Genomic DNA, 22,940 nt, shown 5'->3' with positions numbered 1-22,940 from the left:
TATTTTCCTTTTACATAATAGCCCTGCACTGTGAGCAGCTACTAATACTTATTAAAAATGAAAAAGGAACTCAGGGGACGTTTATCCTTCGATTTTTGAGGACCACAAAATGTTTGATTCTACAAGAGGACTAGTGAATCATACCCACAGGAAGACATTAAGAAGATAGATTTTTTTTGTTCCCTTCCCCCACTACAAAAAAAGCAAAGTTGGCATTACATTCTTTGGGAAGCTCAGCAACCCTGAATCGGGCCTTCTAAAGTTAACCCTGCAGGTTCTGCCTTGAGTGCATTATGCTCTGGTGTTGAGTTGCAGGGCTCCTCCCACCCTGTAACATTAGTCACCCTCCACCCTGACAGAGTGCAGCAGGCATGACTTGTCAGCCCTCAACTCATGGAAAATTTGACCTCTTTCAAAGACAATGGCATCAGGCCCCTCCAGCAATTCCTCACCTGTTTCACATATTTTCTATAATGCGTCTATAAAATGCCTCCACATCAATGCTCTGGCGAGGACGAGAATTTGATTTCACAAGTAGAAAAATATTTGAAGGAATGTTCAGAAGTCAAATCAATCTACTTTCAGATTTGCAGGATTGTTTTCCAAAACATGATATGTGGACTTTCATTACTTTGTAAATACGTGCTATGAACTTTACAGCTTACTTCTGGCATGTAATGTGGTTAAGTTGGGATTACTTTGTGGACCATAACTCTTCTGCATGGATTCTAAATCTTTATCTTGCATGAATATACATTTTCCCCTTTTGGCCTGAATCATTCTAAGTCTTATTAAGTGAAGTTTCAGGCCCAGAGAAGTGCTGGTGCCTCTCTGTGGCCACACTGGGCACACCCCCACCTCCAAAGTTCTTTGCAAGGAGCATAGAATTGATATTTCAGCTGAAGCATCATCTGCAGTGCAGACAGAGTGCAGAACGCAGCCCTGGGTGGAAGCAGCATTTCAATTTGCTTGCAGGAGGGAGGATCAAGGACAGGGCTGGGACAAGTCTGGTGACGGTGAGTATGGCTGCTGCTGCTGCTGCTCTGCTTGCCAGTGTCAAAGCACCTTTGGCCAGAGGGTCTATTGGGATTGCAAGGAGCTCAATCTTTTGAGGCTCAGGCAGGCTTGGTGCTTTCTCTTGCATTGTCTTAGCTACATCCCTCCCACCCTATCGGGACTCTCTTGCAAGGCTTTTTTTTTTTTTCTTCTTCTTTACTGTGTAACACCCCACCCATGAGCCTAGCCTAGCGTTAAACAAAAAAGGAAGAAAGAAAGAAAGAAAGAAAGATGAAAAGGCACAAAAAATTTCATGTACCCTTCCCCAAGATTCCTTTAATTAGATGTTAGATCAATCTCCCTTTCCTATTTCTCCAAGGACTTTCATCATTCTTGCCCTGTCCAATTCAGGGACAGCACAAGTAGAGGAAGCTTAAATGACTTCATACATTAAATATAGGACTTCCAGAAAGGAAAATGACCATGCTCTCTGTATGGGATTCTCCATCCTTGCTAAGCTATTAATAACTCATGACAGGCTAGATTTTATTATTTAACTTGCTTCTTTAGCATGCCAAGGTCTTCACTGAAGGTGCACCTCAAAGCAATGATACAACTGACCTCTCTCTCTACCCAAGGGGTCTTTGAGGCTCTTTGCCTTCCTCTGTGCCCAGACTCTTCTGTGCGGACCTGTTAGGAATCTACCTCTTTATTTTTAAAGTGTGTGTATTGGTCTTGTCTGGCATAGTTGCTTGCACATCTGTCTAATACAGCAGGACTTTTGAGACATGAAACTGTGCTGCTAATTCAGGTTTAGAGCACTCTGTGTGAAGTGCATAGAGTTAGTGGTTTTCATATTTTCTAGGGATTCTTTCATTTGGAGTTATAACCTATTTTTTAATTTTCTTTCTGTCCAGAGCCTTAAAGGATATGGCATTTCTATACTAACTCACACATGACTTTTTTTTTTTTTTTTTTTTGGTAAGGTGTTGGCTTAGATTGAACTTTTAAGTAAGAATGGCTAAGAAACAGATTTATAACAAACGCCCAACTTCGTGCATGTCCTTCATACAACAGTAATTTCCTCTCAGCCATTCCCTGGAAATAGCCACCTGGGAGTGCATCTGCCACCTCAGCCCACAGGCTCCCTCATGACTCCTCCGTCCTCAGTAGTGTGTGATTATTCACAGGCAACAGGACTGCACTTCCAAGTGGAGATTAGGTGACAGGGCCCAGGAGCAGGAGCAAACCGATTGCCTCTTTCTGGAGGAAGCACGGTCTCCTGGTTGTGAAAATACCCTTTTGTCAAGAGAGCAGAACAGGGGAGCAGATCTTGGCCCTGGGATTGATCTTCAATGTTGTTGGAAGCCTTGTGTGGATTTTAGGCCCTTTGGTTTTCTCCAAAAGTTCCTGCACTGGGCTGCTGGCTGTCAGCCCTCTTCATTGCTCCTCTGGGGTTATTCTTCCTCTTGGAGATTTGTTCCCGAGCACCCTGCTTCTCATGAATAGACTGGGGTGTGGATGGAAAAGAATCCTCTATATTCTGGAGAGTTTTTATCCAAACACAAGGTTGGCATTTCTCAAGCCCAGCCACTACGGCACAAAGAAGTTGGCACGCGCCGGATGGCGACGTCTCGCACTTGGCAGGCCTCCCGGGGCTGGCAGTACTGGTGGTACCTGTGCTGTCCTGTCATCTCTCAGCTGCACATTTTGGAGGGCACTCCCGGCCACACAGGCGGGGCGGGGCCCTCTACAACTGCTGGGCTCAGATGCCAGATGCGGGAATGTGTTTTTCCAGGAGCAGCGATGGCGGCCGGCAGCAGCAGGAGCAGCGAGGGGCTCCTGGAATTCACTCCCTTCCTGGCTTCTTCTCAAACTTCTCTGCTGGCGCTTCTGCAAAACTCTTGCTTAAGAGGACAGGCTGACAATCTGTTGGCTGCTTTGCTGGATGCCATTGTGTTTTGACTTGCTTTTGATGGCACAGACTTTATTGGCTCTGGGTGTCAAGTTTCTGTGCAAACCTTTGCTCTGGTGCATGCCGAGTGAGTGAATTCAATGTCCATAATAAGACCTTGCCATATCTCTTAATCCTATGAGTCTTTCAGTGGGATGGATGAACGAGCCAGAAATAATTTGGAGCTGGCAGGACAAGATGAGCCTAATTCTCCTCCTGGGCAAGGAGAAAGTGGTCCAATCCAGCGGCATAAAGGGAATGCTTGTCTATCCTTGGATGTCCTTCTGCAGGGGATGGAGCAAGGAAGGGAAGGACTTCTCTATTCTTCCCATTACTAGTGCAAATAGTAGAATGTGTTTCCTGGGTTCCAGAGTCCTAAAACTGGGTGGGATAAGAGGTAGAAATTCCATTCCCTGCCTCAGCAATTCAGGGGGCACTGACTGCCAAGGAGAGAGTTTCCGCTCATGCTGTGCGTCTTCTGGAAGTTTTGCAGCCTGAGAATATGGGTTCCATAAAGCTGATGGTAAGATGGGAGGAGGGGAGATAAGAATGTATTTCTGGAATCATAGAACACCAAAATGCCAAAGGACCCAGCTCCTACACTGTGTGAGCTAGTTCTGTGGCAGGTTGAATTGAATGATTGTGCACAGATGTTAGGAGAGCAGACAGATTTTTCTGTCTTCTGTGCCCAGCAGGACTTCATTCCAAGTTATACCTTGTGGACAAAGAGAAGAAGATGAGCTTGAGAAGTTCTAGTTGCTGGGAAGACTATCTGGGTGTGTTTTGAGTAGGATCAAATCTCCTTTTATGTCTGCAGCCCCCCCTTTCTCACAGCCAGCCCCTCATATTTTCAGTTCCGGTCTCTAAGTGCACCCATCACTCCTCCTCCTCCTTTGCAGGGGCTGGTCCTCCTCCACAAGCATATGTCCTCCCCTCCTTATACCAGACTTGCCTTATTGGCTCCCGCTGCCACTTCCTGGATGCCCACACCTAAAGAAGTGGCCCTGCTTCAGGACTCCCATAGCACTGTACTTCTCCCAGTGAGAGTCTGTCTATACGGGGACTGTATGTTCCATCTCTGACTCCTTGTCTAGCTCGTTAGGACTGCCCAGGACAGGATTCTAGACAGAGTTGTTTCATGATAGGCTTTCAAATCATATCTGTTAGATGATCAAATGCAGGTGTAGGTGCTCTCATCTCTTCTCTAGACTCACATCATGCCCAAAACATCTTGAAGGAGAGAGCTAGAAATTAGAATATGAATTGCTACCATTTACTGAGCACTCACTAAGGGCAGGAGACTGTATAAGAGGCTTTGGATCCATCATGTTCACAATAACACTGCAAAGTATCCATATGACTTGTTTGCACGTGGCATCATGCTGGGAATGCCCCTCTCTCCTGGAACACAGAGAAGTGAGGGGCTTGCTGGGACTGCGAGCCAGTCTTCCCTTGGCTCTAACCTTGGTTTTCAACTCTGTCAGTAACCTACTGCATCTGACAGGGTAAACTAGGTTACACTGCAATAACAACTACCAAAGAGACCCCCACATCTTGGTGGCTTAAAAAAAAAGCTTGTTATGTTCTCATCTACACTTTGTATCTGTCTCATGTAGGTGGGATGCTCTGCTTAACGTAGTCTCTCAGGGACCCAGGATGATAGTTTAGCCACCAATTCAGATGTTCATGGTTCCATAATAGAAGAAAATTCAGCAGTGGAACGTCTTCCACAGGTGATTAAATGCTTCTGTCACTTTTTATCACCACTCATTGGCTCATTGGCTGTGCTTAGTCTCTTGGTCCTTCCTAGAAATGAAGGGGTAGGCAGCTGGTCCTCCCTGTCTCTAACACGAGAAGACAACTTGACAGGAGTGAGCTAATCACCATGAATTACCATCACGTCTAGTGTGGTGTGCTGACATTACTACAAAGGAAGGTGTTGAATGGTGCCTCTCCAGTTGTTGCTTCATTCAGGACTTTGTTTCTCCAACGTTAATTACTGAAGCTTTAAAAATGGACCATTTTACATATGATGGGTTTTTTTTATCTTGTTCTTTTTAATTTTTTTTTTAGCTGTTGATGGATCTTTATTTTATTTATATGTATGAGGTGCTGAGCATCAAACGCAGGGCCTCATGCATGCTAGGCAAGCACTCTACCACTGAGCCACAACCCCAGCCCCCATGTATTGTTCTTAAAGGAATCTCAGTCTGGGTGGTAGTTATGGATATTGACTAAAGGGAAGGAAAACCTTTGACATCTTCTAGCTCATTTCCATTTCTTTATGTCATATTGAAGTGAACTTACAATAGGAATTTTTTTTTTAGCTATAAAAAATTAGCCACCTAAGAAACACAACATGAGCTTAGTAATTCATATTTCCAATTGACCTACAGCTTTGCCATTGAGCCCCAGCCTGGGACAAGTATGTTAGGCCCAATTTTATGACTTCTCATTATCCACATTATTCATTTAAAAAATTCAGAGATATTATGAAATGAAGAGATTCCTGGGATTCCTAAATTTCATTATCAGTGAGTGCTGTGTGTTCAATATGGCTTGAGTGAGTCCTCCCAGGGTTCCTGTGTTGGAAGCTTGGTCCCAAGTGTGCTAATGTTGGGAGATGGATAGTGGACTTTTATGAAGTGGGGCCTTATAAGAGGTTCTTAGTGATTGTGGAGTGCCCTTGGAATGGATTAAGGACTAAATGAATTAAATGTCTACCTGAATCCATCATAGGACCTTTTATTAGTTCTCAGGAGAATGAATTGTTTAAAAGTGAGTCTGAAACTGAATTTTGCTGGCTACCTATCTCAAATGTGATCTGTCCACCTACGCATGTTTCTGCCTTTGTGGTTCCATTCACTCTGAGGCCTTCACCAGAGTTGAGATGATACTAACACCATGCCATTCAACCTCCAGAACTGTGAGTTAAATAGAATTTTTTTTCTTTATAAATTAGCCTACCTCATGTGTTTCATTATAGCAATGAAAAATAGTCTAATACAGTGAATGTGGTTTTCCTAATGATGGAAGCTATCCTACTCTCACATGAATCATATCATTTAAGAGTAGACTTTGGGGAAAATTGGGGAAGCTTGATTTATTTCTTTGGAACATCATACTTCTTTTTATTCAGATATTTTGAATACTGATTTTAAAACTGTGTCCTGATATCTCAGGAAAATTCTTTCATTGGTTTACTTAGTAAGTCAGTCAGATTGTCAACAATGAATGGCTTCTATGTGCTGGGGAGTTAGGGATACAGAAACCAATGAGCCATAGTTTCTATGCTCAAAAATTTCATGCTCTAGTGAAGAATTAGAAAACAAATATAATCATGTATCCCTTAATGACAGGGATAGTTCTGAGAAATGCAACAAAAGGTAATTTCATCATTGTGTGGATATTACAGAGTATGCTTACACAAACTTAGATGGTGCAGCTTTCTACACACCTAGGCAACATGGTAGAGTTTGTTGCTCCTAGGTTACAAACCTGCACAGCACGTTACAGCTGAGTGCTGTTGGCAATTGTAACACAATGGTAAGTATATGTGGCTGTAATCATAGCTAAACAGAAAATGCATAGTAAAAATCTGATATAAAAGATTTTTTAAAAATTGGTACATATGCCCAGGACACTTACCATGAACAGAGCTTGCAGGACTGGGGATGCTCCAGGTGGGTCAGTTGTTTTTGTGATGAGAGAACGTGAAGGCGGAGGACACCACTGCACACTATAGTAGACTTTAAAAACACTACCGCTAGACTGCACCCACATACTTTTTTGTTTTTTCAGTAATACATGTAGCTTATTGTTAAATTTTTACTTCGCAAGCTTCAGGTTTTAAAGCTTTTTGAGTCTTTTGTAAATAATGCTTTGCTTAACACACAAACATATTGTATAGCTGTACAAGTTTTTCTTTCTTTAATGGTCTTGTTCTGTAAGTTTCTTTTTCTTTATTTTAAAAATTTTAAATTTCATTAACTTTTTAAATTTTTTAATTAGAAACTAAAACACAGACATATACAGGAGCCTAGGAGTACACAGGGTCAGGACCATCAATACTGCTGTCTTCCACCTCCACATCTCATCACACTCAAAGGCCTTCAGAAGGGACCATAACATGAACAGAGTTGTCATCTCCTGGGATAACAATGCCTTCTTCTGTAGTTGTGTGTGTACACACATGGCTGCGCTACTATGAGACTCCACCTTGACAGCTTCCACTTAATGAGAAATGTCTACCGGAAGAACCTTGTATCCTTTAATGACCCCAAGTCCTTACACAAGGAAGTGAATGGCCACATGTGAAATCATGCCAAATTGATGGTTTGCCTTGGTGTCTGGGCTCTGGCAGTGCGGATGCTTATAGCTTTGTGGGCTTATATTGATGGCCAGCTCTAACTGTAGCACAAACAAATAATCTGTGCTTATATCAAAAAATCATACTTGAGGGACTGGGGTTGTGGCTTAGTGGTAGAGCACTTGCCTCGTATATGTGAGGCACTGGGTTCCATCCTCAGCACCACACACACACAAAATAGAGATTAAAAACATCATACTTGAAATTCACCTTAAGAGCAATTAAACTTTTTTTTTTTGTTCACAGTGTATGCAAAACCTACCTGGGTATTATACTTTATAAAAGAAACAACTTCTAAAGAAGTGAACTTGGCCTGTCTTTCCTGAAGTGCTTTTACCCCACGCTGAGCCAAGTGAGATGGAGGGAGGCCATCCCCTCTCTTGCTCAGGGTTACATAGGGAGCATAATTAAAGTGGGAAGTGGGTTGTAACTGATACACACTTAAGAAGGGTGGTTTGTCATGCTTTCCAGATTTCCATTCTACAGAGGCGAAATGCAAGCCCGAGCATTAGTTATTGACAGGGGACAAATACATCCTGAAGCCCAAGCCAACGTGAAGTCATCGTTATTTTGGACAGGGCCAAGCTGATAAGGGGGGTTCTTTTCTCAGAAGAATGTCTTACTGTTTGGAAGTTTGCAATCCACTCTATGGGATTAAACAGAAGAATAATAAATTATCCTTTCTTTATCCTTTGAGTATCTGCTGAAAAGATCAGTGCTGAGTGGATATTGGATCCTCTTTACTTAGTTTAGACAGGTGAGGAAAAGCAACCCAGTGTCAGGGAGAATGTCACCCAAGACAAGAGCTTAGAGATGATTTCTTTCTGCTCAGGGCAGGGCTTAATGGAAGAAAACAATTCCCCCGCCTCTCGCCCTCTCCCCAGGAACCCAAGGCGTGCGTCTGCATTCCCAGACCTTTTCTGCTCTGTTTCTCACAGGCGTATGGAGAATGTCTGGGGAGACACAGAAAAACAAAGGTTCAGGAAAACAGATGGCCAAGACTCCCCCAAAGAGCAGCCGATAAATCCTGATTGTGCCTCAGCCTGTGGCCCATGAGTCACCCATCTCCCACAACTGATCATACTAGTGACACCGAGGCACCAGAGCCTCAGCCCCATCAGCTCTCATCTCCACGGGAACAGGAAGGCATGTTCTTTTTGGTAGAACCTGTCTGTCCTACGCCACAACACGGTTGGATATCATCCCAATGGAGTAATACATGTGAAATGATGCTGTGAAAGGGTTCGGCCTTGCACTTGCACAAACATGTCTTTCTCTTCCTGCCTGTGTTAGTCAGCTTTCCATCACTATGTCAAAATACCTGAGAGAATCAACTTAAAAGGAGGAAAGGTTTGTTTTGGCTTATAGTTTCAAACCTGGCAGTTCATGATCACTTGGTCCAATTGCTTTGGTACTGAGGTGGCATAGTACATCACTGAGGGGGTATGTGATAGAGGAGGGCTTTTTACTTCATGACAGAAGAGGCAAAGAGAGAGAATCAGGGAGGGTCTGGGTCCCCTCCAGGATGTACATACTCCCAAGGGCCTAACTTCCTCCCACCAGGTCCTATTTCTTAAACATTCCACCACCTCCCAATAGCATCACAGGCTCGAGACCAAGCCTTCATGGGCCTTTGAGGGACATTTCAGATCCAAACGATCACACCACCTCAGCCCTGGTGGCACCTAGCACCATTTGAAGTCCTCTAAAATTGCTTGCTGTGGTTTAAATATGGCTTGTTTCCTGGGGGGTTGTGTATTGGAAGCTTGATCCCCCATGTGCTGATGTAAGATGTTGAAGAGAGGGAGCCTGGTAGGTGGTGATTGAGAGTTCTCCTGGGACCCTTTAGTTCTCAAGGGAGCACTGTTTTAAAAAAGCAAGGCTGGCTCTTACCCATTCTCTTCTGGTTGTGCCATGTGATTTCTCTCTGTTGCATATGCTCCCTTCATGATGCCATCCACATGGTGTGACACAGTCAAGAGGGTCCTTGCTAAAACAGTGCTGTGCTGTTTGGACTTTCAATTTCCAAAACTGTGAGCTAAATAAGGCTCTTTTTTAAAAAAAATAAAGGACCCAGTCTTGGGTATTTTTGTTATAGCAATGGAAAACTGACTAATGTAACAGTCCTTCTCACCCAACTCCTTATTCCTTCTCAAAGAGGGTAAGTTAAGTTTTGGAGAGAGTATTAAAAATACTTAGTAATTTGATCCCCAAAGAAAGCATTTCCACAACAATTACAGAGTGGAGCCTGACAAAGTGACATCAATGGATTGGAAAAAGCCAGACCTCAGCAGCATAGTGTATACACATGATTTAGTTCTGTCTCTCTGGCCTTCCTCTTACCTTTAGCATATCATCGATGGTCTTTATATCTTTGAATGTAAGGCTTCTCATGACAACGTCTTCAATGAGAACCCAGCTGTGTCATTGTGAATGTTAAAATGTGACAATAAATTGTGACATTGTGAATGTTAAAATGCTGTAATAGACAGTTCCATCTACCTGAAGCAGTTCATGAAGCACTCACAGTCTCTTGAAATGGGGCATGCAGGTAATCAGCTCAGTCCCCCTCAGATTTTCCTTCAAGGTAGAACATCACATATTGTAGTAAAGGAGAAAAGGGTCAGGAATTGAAGGATGAGCCCAGTGGGTCTTTGATCTGTGGCAGGCTGGTATAATTCAAAGCTTTTCCACTTTTAAATAGATAGAAAGAAATACATGTGTGTAAGCTTAAATCATACTTTAGGTAATGCATATTGGTGGTATCAAAACTTTAGTGCATTAATTTTTTTTCAAAGGGAAATGGGACAAATCATTTCATCTAGTGCAAGGCAAGCTTGTATGGAATAAAAATTTGGTGAAGTCACTGTTGATTTGTCAAACTTGGTTCTAACTGAGGGGTGGAAGAATCACCAAGGTTGCAAAAGAGATTGGTAAATATTACTTTATCGTTTCTTTTCTTTGTAAACCTAATGGGATGGCTCAGCCAGGGCTGAGTTGTTGCTATCTTAATGAACAGGATCACTGAATGGTCTAAGCATCTACCAAGTATCTGAACCAAATGTATTGCCTGGCAAGATGCACAATGTCTCAGGGAGAAACAGCAACTTCTCATGGTAGAAAACACGGAGCCACTGGAAATCTGCAGCACAGGGGAGACCTGGGTGTACTTGTCCTTGATTGGTCCTCTCTGGCCACTCTGTGGATGGTGGTATTTTGAGAGATATTGGAGACCAGAGCCTGGATGACAGTGGGAAACACCTATCAGATTTTAGGAGAGAGAAGGTGGGAATGTGGATCATCATGAGGGTGGAGGTTTGGGATATACAGAAAGGAGAAGCTCGGAAGTGCTGGCAGTAGGTGGGAGAAAGTAGTGGGAGTCCAGTCCTAGGATGGCCAATGGGCTAGAGAATGCCAAGCCCAAGAGGGGAATAGACCCTGTATATGAAGCAACTGGGTATTGTGGGGTATCATGGTGAGGCTGCCTGTCTCTCCCTTTACCTCTGAGGAGATTTACTTGGCTCACCCCATAGACCATTTTACCTTCCTCACCGGAGATTTTCTTTCTGAGGCATGTCATCGTGTCACCATTTGCTGTGGCTGCCCCAGTTCACATAGTGCAAGAGATAAAGTGTTTTAAATTCCTCTCCAGGACTCTTGTTGGCATTGTGATCAGAGTACCTCCTCCTTATCTAGGGTGGAAGCCCCTTCTTCCCATCTTTCTGGTCCTCTGAGGACAATGTTTTTGGTTTCCTAGCAGACACCTCTCCTTTTACATATGTACCTGTTAAGTCCCGGGAGAGGCCCATCTCATTGATTTTGGCTAGATTCTTGTTACCTGGTCACCTTGGAAAACAGGCATGCCTAGTCCATGGAGAGCTACATACACATTACCAGCCAGAGCCACATTGCTCCAAAGTCACTGAACAAGGTCTCAAAGCCCTGGTTCAGGTATCTTGCATATCATTTGACCAAACCTATTGTCAAGGTGTGCAGTAACAAAGACCTCAAAGCAGAAATGCTATTGATTCTGAGGGACTAACAACTCGTGCCGTAGTGCTGGTGTGTTTGCTTATCAGGGAGGCATTCGATGGGCAGATATCATTTTGACTCCAAATGTGGCAATGTTCCGCACGGTCCATGCACTCTCAGTTCTGGCTCCTTTGCATGGAAAACTGTCAATAGAACCCTTTTCAAAGCAGTGTCCTCCTTGGCTTTGGGGTTTCCTGCCTGCTCCAGTAGATCTGGAGGATCTCGCCTGGAGACTCCTAGTAGTGACATATCTGGAGAGGTGTGGCTAGTCTGCTGTTAGGATTCGTTTCTCCCCCTTTGATGATGTTCTTGTGGATGGGTGTGGGCATTGTGATGATTTTAGTGAACAAAAATAACAACAACCAAGATGGTTTTCTGTTCTTGAATCTCCAGGTCACTTTTATCCAGGTGGCATTATTTTCACTCATTGAAAATACAAAGCATGAATTGGTGTTTGTTTTCCCTAAGAGCCTTAGGAGCACAGGGAAGCTCCATTGCTTCACACCTTTAAATTGCATGACATACCAAGGATGATTCTTTTTCTTCTTCTTCTTTTTTTTTTTTTTTGTTTTCAATGTGTGTGTGTCCCAGGTTTTGGGTCTTCTCATGCAGGTCCAGATCCTAATCACACTCCCCTCTTAGCCATCCGACCGAGCCCACCATCTTGTCTATCTATAAAATCAGTGCAAGTTGAACCATCTTTTAAGAGCTTGCTGAGATCTCATCTCTTTTCTGAAGCCTTCCTGGATAACTTGAGCTGAAAGTGATGTCATTCTTCCACCCCAGCAGTTTCTTCAGGGTCTTATTATTCTTATTGTTCTTCCCCTCTTCCTCTTCCTCCTCTTATTTGCCTAGAACACCTTGCTTACTGTTTTTACAGTTAACTTTTATTTCTCTGGTCTGGTGCAAGCCCCTTGAAATCGGGAATCATGATTATTATTTATATATTTCCAAGCATTAAGCTTGACACCTTGCCTTATGGTAAGTGATACGTAGAAATAGTCGGGTGACTCATCAGTGATTTCTCCATGCAGCCATCAACTCAGCAGTTACTTATTGAGAGGATTGGTTGCCCAATCGGCTGTCCATGGACCTCTTAGGAGCCCTGATTCATCCTGACAACTGCTCTGGGTGCTGCTAGGAGGATCCTGTGTTTCTGACTGTCTCATTTGGTCTCCATTTACATTTTCAGATTATCGGTTTGGGATGATTCTGAGGGTTTCCAGCCTTGGATGGCCAGAATAAGTATAATTCATAGTGGAAATGTGGAACTTTTCAGTGATTAGGCATCTGTTCCATGCATAACAGCTACAGTTTATAATTCAATGTGCTGAAAGTTACTGACAAGCACCGCATGCTATGTGGAATGTTTTATCAGTGCCCGGAAACCAGCATAGGAAACCGTTTCTGGGTAGAACATCGAAGCTGAAGAGGGCGGTTGGTGTAGTGTAGAGAAGTCAGACTCCACCATTTGAATAGCATCTTGGTGACTATTGCCATCATCAATATTTTTCTTTAGCTTTTCTTGTTTTCTTTTTCCTTTTATGTAAATAAAGGCTTCTTTTAAAAAGGAAACTCTGGGCTGTACTGCATGTGGGAAATCAATGTCACCATCATAAATTAAATATTTTTATATTTAATTGTATGATATATTCATTATGAATTAAAGTGTAAATACATGACTCCTGGAATGATAAACATTTTGCCCATATGGCACCCAAGTGGTGTTCACCAGCTCTGCTAATGGCCACAGTGATACACGGCCCACTGGGAAGATCTGGATAGAAAGAGGGCTCCATGTGGATTCACACTCTGCCAATGCTAAGTTCTGTTGTTTGGGAGAAGTTGCTTAATGTCTGCTTCCTCACCAAAGAAGAGGGAACAATGGTATCTCCCCTTCAGAGCTGGTGCTTTGGAACATCAAGAATGAACAGTCATATTTAGCTCAGTGCCTGGCAAAGAAAAGTATAGAAAGATAAACAATCTAAAGACTTCTTTTTTCCATGAGCAAATATGATGAGAATTTCTCTCAGAGAAGGCAAGCAATCAAGTGCAGCTATGCATCAGCTCTCATTGAACTTGGAATGACACTTCATTATATTTAAATCATTTAATGGTTGAGTGTGTTTGCTGAAAAGAGCTTAGAACATTCATACCCATGTATGTTCCTTCCCAGAGCAGATCACAGCATCAGAAGTGTGAGAATCAACTCTTCTAACTCATGTCCCTTCTTTTCTCATGACTCTGTCCAACCCTGAGGTGACATCCTCTGTCCTCGGTCTCCAACTATGTCCTTTCCTTGGGTTCCTTTTCAAACCAGGGAATACTGTTGTGTTCTTAGCCTGAGTTGTCTGCTAGGCACCTAGGTTGGGGTGAGGAAGAGTGGAGTGAGGTTCGATCACTGTGAAGAAGAGCTCAGGATACCTGGATCCCGGCCAGGCATGGGCCAAGCAGAGTATACTTTGCAGGCCATCTGGCTGCATGCCTGGTGCTCAGTGTGACCTGGGACACCTCTAAGCTGCTGTGGTTTTGGCAGTGAGGAGAGAGTTTGGCTTATCCACCAGCCCCTGCCTCCCACTCTGTTCTGGTGGGAAGCCCCACCTCCTGCCCCTAATGACCTTTAGCAAGCTGGGCAAATGCACCCAGTGGATCCCTGCTCTGTGCCCATCCTTGCCAGCCCTTCTGTTGGTTGCAGGGTATGACAACCAGAGCACCTAAATGTTCCCAAGTGTTAGGCTATCCGATGACAGTAAAAGTTGAACTGATAGTCTCACACTTGTCGGTGGTGGTTAAATTTGCAGGAGCCAGACTACTTCATGACATGAGAGCAGAAACCTCCCGAGAGTAAATCTGTGCCTAACCTCCTTTCAAGGGGTGATTCCTCAACAATGGGTAAGTGAAGTTGCAGGAAATGGAGAAATTTCTCCCAGGTTAGTTACTGAGCTGTTGCTAATCCAATTCATTTATTTTATAATTTTTATAATTTATAATTTTATAATTATAGATAATATCTGGCTTAATAATGCTTCAATTTAGGATTTTACAATGGTAGTAAAGTGATGTGCATTCAGTAGAAACCATTCAGTAGAAATAGGCTTAGGAATTGGGAGATTTTCCTGGGGTAGTGCCATGTGGTCTGATCCTCCTTTGCAATGCTCTGTGGGGACAGCTCCTGGTCAGCCTCATGTTCCCGGGAGGAAACCAGGGATACTCTACTGTGTGGGACAGCTCAGCTGGGACATTCAGTGAGTTAGGCATGTTAAGCACATTTTCCATTTATGATATTTTCAAGTCATAATGGGTTTATTGGGATGTGAGTCCATTATAAGTTGAGGAGTATCTATGTTTTACAATTGTTATAATGAAGGTCAGATGCCTAGACCAGGATATGAAAGACCTGTAGCTCATAGTGGGACTTATATTGCAATGGAAAATAAGAAATATATAAAGTTTATAGTGTTTTTAATTAAATTATAAAAAACAATAAATGAAAAATAGTTCCAAATTTTTAGGTTGATATTTAGTGCTTCAGGTGTACAGGTAGGGCGATGGAGGGTACAGAGGCCTCTGTTCTGACTCCAGAGAGCACTATATTCTCTCTGCTAAATCATTTTCTCTTTCCTTCCTTTGATTCCATCCTCTCTGTCCCTGGGATCTTCTCAAATATTTATGAAGATCATATCGTGTCACATATTTAGGGCACTTTCAGAAAAAAGTAGTGTTGTTCCTATTCAAACAATTAAAACTCAGTGTAATGGAAACTCCATAATGATGTGGTTATCAACAGGAGGGTAGTATTCAGATGCAGTGACCATGTGTCCATATTTGCATGTGTGTTCACGTATGTGTGTATGCATGAGTCTGTGTATGTCTATGATTGCTGACGGTGATCAGTAGAATCTTTTATGTTGTTATGTTTATCTCATTAGAATATTCTATCACTCACCCCAAAAGCAAAACTTTCATTGGCCTCTAAAGCTCTGTAAGGACTACCTTGTTCCCAGCTCCCTACGTCTCCATTCATTTCTTTTTTTTAAATTTATTTTTATTTTTTATTTTCTTTGAGAGGTAGAGAGAGGTAGAGAGAGAAAGGTAGAGAGAGAGAGAATTTCAACATTTATTCTTTAGTTATCAGCGGGCACAACATCCCCGCTGGCATGCGGGGCTGAGGATCGAACCCGGGCTGCATGCATGCCAGGTGAGCACGCCACCGCCCGAGCCACATCCCCAGCCCTCCATTCATTTCTTGCTTGCTGGTTTGTTGCATAGACCTGCTTTTCATTTCCTGGACCCTCTGCCAAGTTCCTTCCCTGTGTTTTTTTTCTACGGGCATTGCTTCATACCTCCTTCCCCCTACTCATCCTTTCAAACTCAGGCAAATCTGTAGGGAAGCCTAATCTATCAGGTATTCCCATTAAAGACTCCTTAACATTCAGCCACTTTTCCTTTTAGCCCCTGTTACAATTGTGATTTTTGCCTATGTGTGGAACTATTTGAGCAACAATCAATTCCATGAGGACAGGGTGCCATGTCTGCAAGCCAAGTATGTAGAGATCAGGGATCTGGGAGAGAATCCAATAAAACTCTGGGGCACAGGGACTAAAATGTGTTCATTTTTGTACCTGCAGCACCCAGGGAATTTCCTGGCACACAACCATGGGCTGGAGAGATGCATGCTGGATTTGTTTTAAATTAGGAACTACCAGAAAGAAAAATGCTGAATCCTATTAAATCTCCTTGGGGATAGGTGGACAAGAGCTCTCAGTCCAAGGCTTCCATCTGTTACTTTGTTCAGTCGAGATATATTCTTTCTATATAAATTTTCTTCAGCCTAGACAGTCTATGACAAGTGCAGACAATTATAAAATATAGTAGTCCAGCGTTAGGTTCGTTGCAACAGTGATTTTCCATCCCACAAATATTGGGGATGCAGGAATCAGGGGGAGAATGCTGGGGGAAATTTTGAAAGCCCTCTTAGGTTTCTTAATGCAGTACAGACATTTTTCCAGAAAATACAGGTGGGCCATACCCTGATGCAGGCAAAATGGCTTAGGTGGCTTCCAGGAGAATTCTCCCAGGCCTGGGATATGGGCTTCCTCCACATCAAGAATTCATTGCTCTTTTTGCTGTGGAGGTAAGTTCTAAATTCCTCAATCCACTTTTCATTCTGAAAACCTTTCATTACCCACCTTGGTTTTCCTTGGTTGTGAAAACAGGGTCTGCAGGTCCATTTTTTTTTTTTTTGTTCATTATGAAGATTAAGTGAGATGTCTCATGAATAAATGCTTGGAAGAAACTTAGGAAAAAAGTTGAATTTCATAAAGTTTAATTTTCGGTTTTATTCCTTATTTGAGAGATTGAAAGGCAGGCTAATGTTATATTAGGGACAGAATACCAGAAAGAAATTGTATTAAGTTGGATAAAAAATGCTGATTACAAAGGTGTTATGTATACGGGGTAAAAATGGGAGTTCATAATCTGCTTGAATCAAATGTATGAAATATGATATGTCAAGAGCTTTGTAATGTTTTGAACAACTAATAATAAACAAAAGAGGTAAAAAAAAACAAAGGTGTTAGCTACTACACTTTATCTACTATTCATTCATCCAATCATCCATCTACCCATCTTCCCACTTGCCCACTCACTAGAACACAAATATTAATACAAATAATTAAGCCTGTAATATCAACCTTTCTTCTAGTTGAAAGAGACTGTTTTAAATTTAAAGAGTCTCCATTTAAGTAAGTAAAAACATATGACAGTGATGGACCCTTGACCTTCAGACTTGTCTTTCTAATTGCTTCCTGTCCATCTTCATGTGGACGTCTCAGGATCCACTTATAAGCGTTCCCTTTATATGTGCTTCTCTCCCTAATATATATGGCCTTGGATAATGGGGTCACTATTTGTCCATGCAGTCAGCTAAGCTGGAAACCAAAGACATTCCATATTTCATTTTTTCTTCCTTGTGTAGCATTCCCTTGACTCGTACTCTACTTCCCAAACACACTGTGGTCTTGTCCCCTCTTTGCCAAACTCCGTTCCAGAGCCATCTGCCAGTGGCTGCAATCTGTACAAGTGGAAGTTAAGAATATTGTAATTTGGAAGAGAATGGGATTATTTATTTTTGAGACTTTTTTTTCAATAACAAATCTCAAAGTGAAATTGGCAGTTAAAGGCTTGTATGGGATCTCTAAAGACAGGTGCTAAGTTTTCCTGTGGAAAAGTACATCTTGTGCAAATTTCCTTCATGCTTTCTGCTATGGTTTGGAAGAACACTCTCCAAAGATCTATATATAAAAGCTCGGTCCTCAGGGTGGTGTTATTTGGAGGTACTGGAACCTTTGAGAGGTGGGATCTAGTAGGAGGCTGCTAGGGGTATGACCTCAAGTGGGATTGAGAGACCCCAGTCCTTCTATTTCTCTCTGCTTCCTGACTTGTGAGGACATTTACTTTGATATGCTCCTGTCATTGCTGTGCCACTCTCAAGCAGAGGCCAAACTGATTGGGCCTCTTGATATTGGATTTGAACCTCCAAACTGTGAGATAAATAAACCTTTTCTTTTTATAGAGTTCATTTCCTCAGTTATTTCATTGTAAAAACTTAAAGCTAAGTAATAAATAAAAACCTTTTCTTTTTATAGAGTTCATTTCCTCAGTTATTTCATTGTATTAACTTAAAGCTAAGTAATACACTTCCCTACCCTCCAACTTTGGGCCTCACGTGATTCTGAAGTTGTGAAAACCATGCTATCACAAACTTTGGGTTCCTTTCAGGAAAATGAATATATTTTCTTATTTAGTGTATTTTTAATTTTCAGTTCCCATCTTATTATAAATCCCTACTTGTTATTATATTTTAGTCAACAGTCTCTGCTCTCTGAATTGTTCCCTTTTTGTTTTCCTCCTGTAGTCCTTGAAATCTCATGGCTTCGATTGCAATTTCTTTTTATGGATTGCCTATAGTATTCTTAGGGAGTTTTTCTTTTCTTTTCATGTTTGGCTAAGGTGCTGTATATATTGAAATTAACTTTTTCTGGATTGGACAAGCTCTACACATCTCTACTGTGTCCAAAACTCTTAATAACTTCCAATTACTTACTGTTATATTAGAAAGAATGTAGCTGGTCGTTTCCCCTATTTCCTGGAACATTGGGGGTGGGGTTGGGGTCTGAAACCTTGGAATTTCCTGAGAGGTAGGAGTGTCTGTGTTGCCTTGGTGGGCCCCTCAGACCATGCCTGAGTTTATGCTAATGAAATGGCTCCTGGTGACCCTTAGACAGATTCAGGATAGGGGCTGGCAGGCTATAAAGACAAACTATGTGATTAGAGGGTTTGGGTTTTTAGCTGGGTGATTTCAGACCTAACTCCTCACTTCTGGGGAGGAAAGGGGATCTGGGATTGAGTTCACTCACATGGCCAGGGACTCCATCAATCACACCTACATAATGAGGCCCTGACAAAAACTCAGGACACCTACAGCTCCAGTGAGCGTCCCTGGTTGGTGAGTCACACCGATGTGCCAGGAGGGTGACACATCCTGAGGAAACGTTGGGGACCCTCCCAGACCTCGCCCTGTGTGTCTCTTCATTTGGCCGGACTTGAGTTCTATCCTTTATAATTACTATAATCATAAGAAACAGTACTTTCCTGAATTCTCTGAGTCATTCTAGTGAATTATCAAACCCGAGGGAACTCAAACCTGAGAGGGAACTCCTGAACTTGGATCCAGTTTGGTCAGAGGTGCAGGTGGCCTGGAATCCCGGGGCCTGTGGCCACTGTGGGAAGCGAAGGCGGTCTTGTGGGGAACTGTGTCCTCTGCCAGTGCAGTCTGGCCTCGCTTCAGGCCGTCAGCATCAGAAGGGCTCTGAAATGGTGAATTGCCTTCCATCCTGCCTCAGTGCCCACACCCTCCTTCCTCTGTTTCAGTGGGACTGATCTGCTCTCTGCTCATCTTAAGTTCTAAGCTTCTTTCAGCCTTGATGGGGATCCTCTTCTGTTCATCCATCAGAGGTTGGCAGGTGCTGCTTCTTTGGAATCTTTTTCATTTGTCCTTCTTAGGCAGTCATTTCCCTTCTCTGAACTCCTAAAACATTAGAGATTACCGCTTATTTTGATCACTCCATCCTCTCCTGGTATCAATGGGGAACTGGCCCCAGGATCCCCTGTGTATATCAAACTCTGCAGATGCTTGAGTATATATTGGCATAGTCTTTGCATAGAACCTATGAACATCCTTCTGTAGACTTGGAATCATCTTTAAATGATTTATACTACCCAACACAATGTAAATGCTAAATAGTTGTTAAACTGTATTGCATAGGGAATAATGAGAAGAAAAAAAGCCTGTACGTGTTCAGAACAGTCATGACTTTTTCTGAATATTTTGGTCCGTGGTTGTTTGAATTCACAAATGCAGGACATGGAGTGTTGACAGTATATTGTTTTCCCAACAGGATACTAACAGACCCTGAAGTTGTATCTTAAATTAAAAAAAAAAATTCTATGCTTTTTAGCACAGAGATTAACATATACCAAAGAATGGACCAATAGATTGAAATGACACTCATAGTTACACTGACCAAGACTTTAGTGTGTACTGAGACACAGAAGAGAATTGTAGAGCTTTAGGTTTGGAAAGGACTTCAAAGGTCATTTGGTGAGAGCATTTTGCTTTGTAGGCATTTGGGGGATATTTGTTGAATGAACCAGGAAAAGGAAAGATGAGTTGCTGCTCATCTGCTCAAAATCCTAAAGCCATTAAAATGTATAGAGCCAATGGATCCAGACCAACTCAGCTTAGCGGTGGGATAACTTTATTTCCTTTCTATAAGATCTCACAGTAGCCACATTCTCTGCACCCGCTCAGTTATTAGACATAGGGCGGAAATCTCTTTTCTAATGTGATCGAGTTCAGATGAGCTTAAGTATTATAGAGCATGAATGGTTTTCTGCTCATTTTTTTTTTTGAAATATAAATGTTTTATCTCAAATAGAGCAGGTGAAGGCATTTAAATTCTTAATGAGCATTTCTTCTTGGAAGGCTTATTTTATGTATGTTAAAATAAAATTTGATGTACCCTTCTAGTATCTAGGATAAAGTGGAAGTAAAAAAAGCAATTCTCAAACATTACTGTATATCTATAAATTCTAAGTATTTCTGTTAAAATGCTTGTTTATTTACTCTCAATGATGTCAGAAGGACAAATGCTTCCTAAGTGATATGATATTGCCTAGAAAGATGTTTTATGTATTTCAAAGTATAATGTTTATAGCAATTTGCCAATTTTCCAGATAAACAGTGTTGCTATTGATGATCTTGAAAATTCACTAAGGGAAGACTGTGGAGCGCCCTTTTTTTGAAGCCTTTAAGTAAAATCATTTACTTGGTATCTTGTAACTATAATCCACGAGGTTGGCTTGGACAAGCTCCAGAAGTCATTTCCAAGTGGATATTTTCAGAGCATATGGGAGACCAGGGGAAAGGAGAATGGTCTGTGATAGAACATTTGTCTTTGCTTAGGAATGAAGTGGAAATCTGGGGATGCCTCCAAGCCTCATGGCCGTGGGGATCTTGTGTAGACGTACCATCTGGGTCCTTTGGTCCTTTGACTGCAATTGTTCTATCACACCAGGTGATAATGAGCATGGGCTTCCTTGAAGGCAGTGGTGTGCTTCACTGCTCTGTGACATGATGGGATGTCTAAATCTTTTCTAAGGAAGGACAGATCTGGTCATGTTAAGGTCAACAAGTATTCATAGGAAGAGATGGGGAGTCCATTGCCTCTCAAGCCTGGACTCCCACAATAAACCATTACAGGAGCAGCACTGGATTGAACTGTGGGACTCCAGCAGTTTCTTGATCCTCCTAAGTTCTCAGTTTTGGTTTACAGATGGCAACCATTCTCCTACCCACTTAGACTTCACTCACAAAATGAAATAATCTGTGTGAAGACTCAGAGCAGTGCCTAGCACATCGAATAAGCTTGATAAGTTTTGTGAGGGAACTTGTGTCACAATAATAACAATTGCTAAGTGTGTCTTATGTCCTGTTTGAGACATGACCTGTCTCGAACTATAAAGGAGTAAGTACAGAGACCCAAGGTGGCTCTGACAGGGGGACGTGGTCTAGGATCCTAAAGGTGAGTGTTCTCCCAAGATTATTTTTGGCTGACTTTATGGTACTCTGACCAGAACAGACTCAGATACACTCCTGTGTAGTGACATGGACCACATATACAACGGGACTCCCATGAGATTATAATAGAGCTGAAAAATTCCTGTTGCCTAGTAATGTCACAATACAAAGCCTCACTCACATATTTGTGGTGCTACTCCTGCAAACTAACCTAGCACTGGACTTCCAGTACTATGAAAGTGCAACAGTATAATTATGTACACTATATAATGACAAATGACTTTACTGTCTTATGTATTTACTATACTATACTTTTATCATTATTTTAGAGTATGCACCTTTTAGTTACAGAAAAGAAATGTTTACTATAAAATAGTGTGATGTGTTCCACAGGCCAAGGTCCATCCTCCACGTGTTTACCACATCTCTTTGTTTGCATCATGAGGCCACATTGAGTACCTGGCCCGAAATGGATGTGTGTGAGTGCACTCTAGAATGTTCTGGCAGTGTCAGTGATGGAGTCCACCAATGGCGCGGTCTCAGGACTTATCCCAGAAGTCAATGAGGTGGGACTGTAAACTGTCCTTAGCCTAGAGATTAAGCCTCAGGCAGTGAGGAGGAGTGGGGAAGGAGGGAGGATGAATTTCTTTCTCTCTGTATCTGGAGATGCCTTCTACCTGTAGACAACTTCTACGTGTATTTTACTTCTACTCCATCGGGGTTTTACTCTTTTGGAGGAAATTCCCGGACTCTGGTCTTGATTCCAATGCTGAGCTGTTTTATTTCATTCGAATGTATTAATTATTCTCTTTAGTACATTCCTTACGTGTGTATTAACTTTCTAGAGAAATCTTATGGCTTGTTGAAAAATGATTTCAAAGTATTTTGAATTCTTTTGAAGTACATTTCTATTGCATTTAGAGAAAAATAAGATTGTGTAACCTAAGTCAACTTCTTAGAATTTAGTGATTTTATTTATTGATTTATTTATTGATTGTTTTGCAGTACTAAGGATTGCTTAACTACTCACTACATTCTCAGCCTCTCCCCACACCCTTTTCAAAATTATTTTGAAATAAAGTCTTGCTAAGTTGCTGAGGCTGGCCTCAAAGTTGTGATCCTCTTGCCTCAGCCTCCTGAGGTGCTGGGATTACAGGCCTATGCCACTGCACCCTATGAGGTTAGTGAATATTAATGAAATAATACAAAAGCAAAAATAAAAGCCACTCAGTTTGTAGTTGAGTTAGTGACTGGTTCATCTAACACTGATGTTCTGTGGTTATCTGAGGGTAGATCAAAGAGATACTCATTACCTGAGAATACTGATCGGAACCTGGCTTCATCAGTCATCTCTGCCCTTGGTCATAAGGATATGGCCCCTACCCCAGGCCAGCTTTCTGGACCCCACTTCCTGTTAGGAAGGCTGATCAGCCTTGTCTTTAGCTATT

At 42.1% G+C, this 22,940-nt stretch overlaps 1 long non-coding RNA gene across 1 annotated transcript in view; it reads left to right on the top strand.

The window, feature by feature from the left end:
- Positions 1 to 929: 929 nt before the first annotated feature.
- The window catches only part of LOC308650059, a 114,512-nt gene continuing 92,501 nt past the window's right edge, over positions 930 to 22,940 (top strand). The window contains exons 1-2 of the long non-coding RNA XR_014022225.1: positions 930 to 1,016; positions 14,153 to 14,243. This is a non-coding gene — a long non-coding RNA (uncharacterized lncRNA). The remainder of the gene's footprint in view (positions 1,017 to 14,152; positions 14,244 to 22,940) is intronic.

The sequence above is a fragment of the Spermophilus citellus genome (assembly GCF_964194105.1).
Source record: "Spermophilus citellus genome assembly, chromosome: 1".
NCBI lineage: Eukaryota > Metazoa > Chordata > Mammalia > Rodentia > Sciuridae > Spermophilus > Spermophilus citellus.
This window is presented reverse-complemented; position numbering and strand designations above follow the sequence as displayed.